Genomic DNA, 5,187 nt, shown 5'->3' with positions numbered 1-5,187 from the left:
CTTCTAATCTTCTCTTGTTGGAAAGAATCTCCTTCAAAAACTTGGCATAACTTGGCATTTGGGATAGTGCCTCAGTGAATGGCACATTGATATACAACTTCTTTAGCACTTCAAGGAATTTGCCAAATTGTTTGTCTAGCTTATGCTTGATGAATCTTTGAGGGTAGGGAAGGGTGGGCTTGTAAGGTCTGTGGGATGTATGGTTTCTCTCCTCATCTTGCTCACTTTTTCTTTCTTATTCTTTTTATTTTGTCTTTCTCTCAACTGAATTTTCTTGTTTTGTGCTCTTTTTTTCTTATCTTTTGTTTTCAGTCTCTTGACCAACTTTTTACCACTTCTCAAGGTTACAACCTTACATTGTTCATGAGGGTTTTGTGGTTGGCTAGGTAGTTTCCCATAGGAATTGCTTCCTGATGAGCTTGCTTGTTGAGCCAATTGAGTCTCCAACATGCGGTTGTGGACTTGTAATTGATCCATGGTTTGTCTCATGTGTTGCATTTCTTCCTCCAATTTGCTATTCATCTTGCTTTGTTCAGCAAAAAATTTCTCCATCATGCTTTCCAAGGTTGGCTTCGGTTCATGAGGTGGAAGGGATTGTTGTGCTCTTGCTTGATATCCAGGTTGTGGCTGCCTTGTGGGCTGAAATTGAGGCTGAAATTGAGGTCTATTTTGCTGCATAAACTGCTGGTTATGAGCATGATTTGAGCTTTGGCCTTGTTGAGCAAAAGTTGCTTGTGGTCTCCATGTCGAGTTGTTCACATTAGAGTAAGAATTTCCCATAGGTTTTTGTTGATAACCTCCTGCATAAGCAGCTTGCTCCTGCAAATAATCATCACCATAAGAAGAGTAATCAACTCCACAACTTTGGGTTCCATCTGTGTAGGCAACTTGTTGCACAGTTGTAGGAGTTGAGTTTGTTGCCTTTGTGCAAAAATCACTAAGAAGTCGAGTCAATCGATCAAATCTTGCATTCATGTAGCTAACTGAGTCAAGTTCATAAATCCCAGCCTTCTTTGGCTCAAGTGCTCTAGGATTTCCCCATAAATGGGTATTATGAGCAATCTTCTCTAATAAATCATAGCATTCTTCACTTGTCATTCTCATGAAATCTCCTCCGCTTGTGAATCAATTGTGTTTCTTATGGTCGAGTAACTCGTGTAGAAATTACAACAATCATCCATTTGGGTATTTCATGATGAGGACATTGCCTTTCAAGCTCCTTAAATCTCATCCAAGATTCATACAAAGTTTCATCATCTCTTGGTTTAAAAGCTACCATCAAATTCCTCAAATGAGTGGTCTTCCCAGGTGGGAAAAATTGAGATAGAAAAGCTTGAGATAACTGCTCCCAAGTAGCTATAATAGCTTGTGGAAGTGAGTCATACCACTCCAATGCTGAATCCCGAAGAGAGAATGGAAATAAGGTGAGCCGAATAACTTCATCAGAAACTCTAGGTTGTCTTTGTGTGCCACATATCATCAAAAATTTCTTCAAATGAGAATGAGGATTTTCAAGTGGACTACCTCCAAATTGTGAATTCTGAACCATTTGAATAAGACCAGTCTTTAACTCAAATTGATTAGCTCCAATAATAGGTCTGTTATCTCTCACATCTGCACATCTAGGAAAAGCATAATCTAACATGGATCTTCTTTGAGGATCATTTTGATTAACAACTACATTTTGCCCGTTTTGCTCATTTCCTCCATTATCTCCACCAATAGCTCTATTTTGATTCTCCATATTTTCTATTGTCTCTTCTTGCTCAAATCTTTGTAGTTCTTCTTTTTCTGCTTCTTTTCTTCTTTTGTACTCCTTTTTGTTGGCTCGGCAGAATTTTTCAATTTCTGGGTTGAACAACAATTCAGTGTCACTTGTGCTTTTCGATCGTCTCATAAACAAGAAAAGTACCTGAAAAACATAAGGAACAATAGTGAAAATAAAAGAAAATAAAAATTCTAATTAGCTTAAAACAATTAAAATCCAACTTAAAAACAAACAATTCCCCGGCAACGGCGCCAAAAACTTGATACGGTGTGTCCGCAAGTGCACGGGTCACAGTAGTATAGTTTTTAAAAAAAATGATATCGATCCCACAGGGAATTGCGTTTAAATTGGAAATAAAAGTATAAGCTAATTAGAATGACAAAAATTAAAGATGTAAAATGAAATTTGGAATTAAGACAAAAATTAAAGATGTAAAATGAAATTTGGAATTAAAATTGGTATTTGAGGAATTAAAACTAAATCAATCAATTAACTAAAATTAATTAAACTAGATTACCAAAAATTAATTTGAAATTTCTATTTATGAAATTTGAGAGGAATTAAATCTAAATTCAATAAAAATAAAAATAAAGTGATTCTAGAGATTGGATTTAAATTGGATTTAAATTTAAATTGGATTTAAATTGAAATTGCTATTTATGAGATTTGGAGGATTTAAATCTAAATTCAATGAAAATTAAATTGATTCTAGAGATTGGATTTTCAATATTGTTTACATGTGGTTTATCCTTAATTTAGCCAAACACATGAGAATTGCAATTTTGAGGGAAATCAATTCTTAAATTTTTGAAACCTTTTTCAAGCATTTCAAAGTTGGTTTTCATTAAATCAAACCATGTTTTCACGGTATTTCAAACCTAACAAAAACCCATTTAAAGATCTAATTGATTTATGGAAAGTTCCCCTTAATCCTCTTAGCTTATCTCTAACACTAAGAAAATAAAGTTTATTGCAAGATTATCTATCCCTAATATTCACTTTTCAGTCCATCTATTAAGGATTAAAGCTTAACTTAATGAGGGCCCATTCATCAAGCAAGGCAACAAGCTCACAAGCAATAAATCAAAATGTAACAAATCCCATTTAAATGGCTAAATCAGTTCAAAACCACAATACAAATCAATATTTACAAACCCATCTCTAGAATCTCAATCAACTACTCAAAAATCATTGTTTAAAGACAAACCCAAATGAAGAAATGAAGAAATAATGGAAATGTAAGCTAAAGGGGTAGAAAAACCCAGCAAATTACAGAAGGATCTGCTGCAGAAAAGTGCAGAAACGTGATCCTTGCTGCTGCTGGAAGAAAATGCAAAAGGTGCTCCTCCTTCTCTCTTTCTAACTTTTCCGAAATTGCCTCCCTTGCTCTCTATGCCAAGATAATGATAAAATGAGGCTTTATATAGGCTAAGGGTCTGCCCTAGAATGGGTAAAAGGGGGAAGGTTCCAGAGAAAGTGAGGTAAAAAGCTGGAGTAACGGAAATGCCACGTCAATTATTTCCAGTAAAAATGACACAAGCCGAGTCAGTTGTGTCGCGGGTTGTGTTGCTCTCGGCGTGAATATCTGACGATCGACACAACCTGCGACATAAGCTAATTCGGTTGTGCTGCAGGTTGTGTCGCTCTCGGCCATTTTTTTACTCAACTTCAAAATTGTTGCAATTCGACTTTAATCTCCTCCAAATGGCTACTCTGATCAAAATACATCAAATTTCTCCAGATTTAACCTACAAAACAAATAAATTCCAAAAATTAAACTAAGAAAAGTGAAAATTGCAAAATTGACTAAATATACACTAATATCTATAATAATGGCTATGAACAAGGGTAAATAATGTGCAAAAATTACACCTAAATGATGATATAAAATGCATGCATCAAATAACTCATCCATGCTGCATCAAAACATATCTTAAACCAACCCTAGAGGCATCACAATAAACTGCATATCCCCCCTGATCCAGACAAAGAGCTAACACTGGTGCTGTAGTCAAACGATTCTTAAACTCTTGAAACTCTTTTCACAAGTTTCAGACCACTAAAATTTTACATTCTTTTGTATCAACTTAGTTAAAGGTATTGTAATATAAGAGGAGTCTTGAACAAACCGTCTATAATACCCTGCTAAACTCAAGAAACTACGAATCTCTGACACAGTTGTTGGTCTAGGCCAATGAAGCACTGCCTCAACTTTCTTTTTATCAACACACACCCCATCCTTAGACATTGTATGTCCTAGGAAAGCCATACTATCTAATCAGAACTCACATTTTGGAAACTTGGCATATAGTATGTGTTCTCGTAAGGTCTGAAGGACAATTCTCAAATGCTGCTCATGCTCTTCTTTACTCTTTGAGTACACAAGAATGTTATCAATGTACACTATAACAAACTGATCTAAGAAAGGCTTGAAGACTCTATTCATAAGATTCATAAAAGTGGCTAGGGCATTAGTAAGACCAAAAGGTATTACAAGAAATTCATAGTGTCCATACCTAGTCCTAAAGGCCGTATTGAGTATGTCTTCTTTCTTGACCCTCAATTAATGATACCCAGGTCGAAGATCAATCTTGGAAAAACACTTTGCAACTTGAAGTTGATCAAACAGGTCATCTATGCGTGGAAGAGGATACTTATTATGCATGGAAGAGGATACTTATTATGCACAGTCACCTTATTCAATTGCCTATAATCAATGTACATTCTCAAAGACCCATCATTCTTCCATACAGGAGCACCCCATAGAGAAACACTAGGGCGAATAAACACCTTATCTAGTAGGTCCTGTAACTGCTCCTTCAACTCCTTAAGTTTTGTAGGTGCCATACGATAAAGTGGCATAGATATGGGCTCAGTTCCAGGAACTAAGTCTACACTAAACTCTACCTCTCGTTCCGAGGGTAAACCTGATAAATCTTCTGAAAACACATTAGGGAACTCCTTAACCACTACAACATTCTCCAAACCTACACCTTTTACCTGAACGTTTCTAACGTAAGTTAGATACCCCTTACACCTATTTTGCAACAATCGTCTAGCACTCACTGCTGAGACAAGATTACTAGAGGCTATACTACGATCTCCCTGAAATTGAAATTTTATCTCCCTAGGAATTTTAAAGAACACAACTTTATTATGACAATCTAATGAAATGTGATAAGTGGCTAACCAGTCCATGTCTAAAATCACATTAAACTCAAACATATCCAAAGAAACAAGATCTGCAACTAATTTCTTATCTCCAATGTGAACTATACATCCCCTATACACCATATCAGTGTCTATTGCATTACCCATAGGTGTTGATATAGATAAAGGATACTCAAACAAAGTAGGTGGTGTAATAAATCTTATGGAAGAGTATGGAGAAACAAAGGAATGGCTGTGCCTCAATCTTA

At 35.7% G+C, this 5,187-nt stretch overlaps 1 non-coding gene across 1 annotated transcript; it reads left to right on the top strand.

Annotated features, from left to right (window-relative positions):
• The first annotated feature begins 1,187 nt into the window (after positions 1-1,187).
• LOC131181799 (small nucleolar RNA R71) lies at positions 1,188-1,294 on the top strand. The gene has a single exon (XR_009150276.1). It is a non-coding gene; the product is annotated as a small nucleolar RNA R71 (small nucleolar RNA).
• The last annotated feature ends 3,893 nt before the right edge of the window (positions 1,295-5,187 follow it).

Source organism: Hevea brasiliensis, chromosome 7, assembly GCF_030052815.1.
Source record: "Hevea brasiliensis isolate MT/VB/25A 57/8 chromosome 7, ASM3005281v1, whole genome shotgun sequence".
NCBI lineage: Eukaryota > Viridiplantae > Streptophyta > Magnoliopsida > Malpighiales > Euphorbiaceae > Hevea > Hevea brasiliensis.
This window is presented reverse-complemented; position numbering and strand designations above follow the sequence as displayed.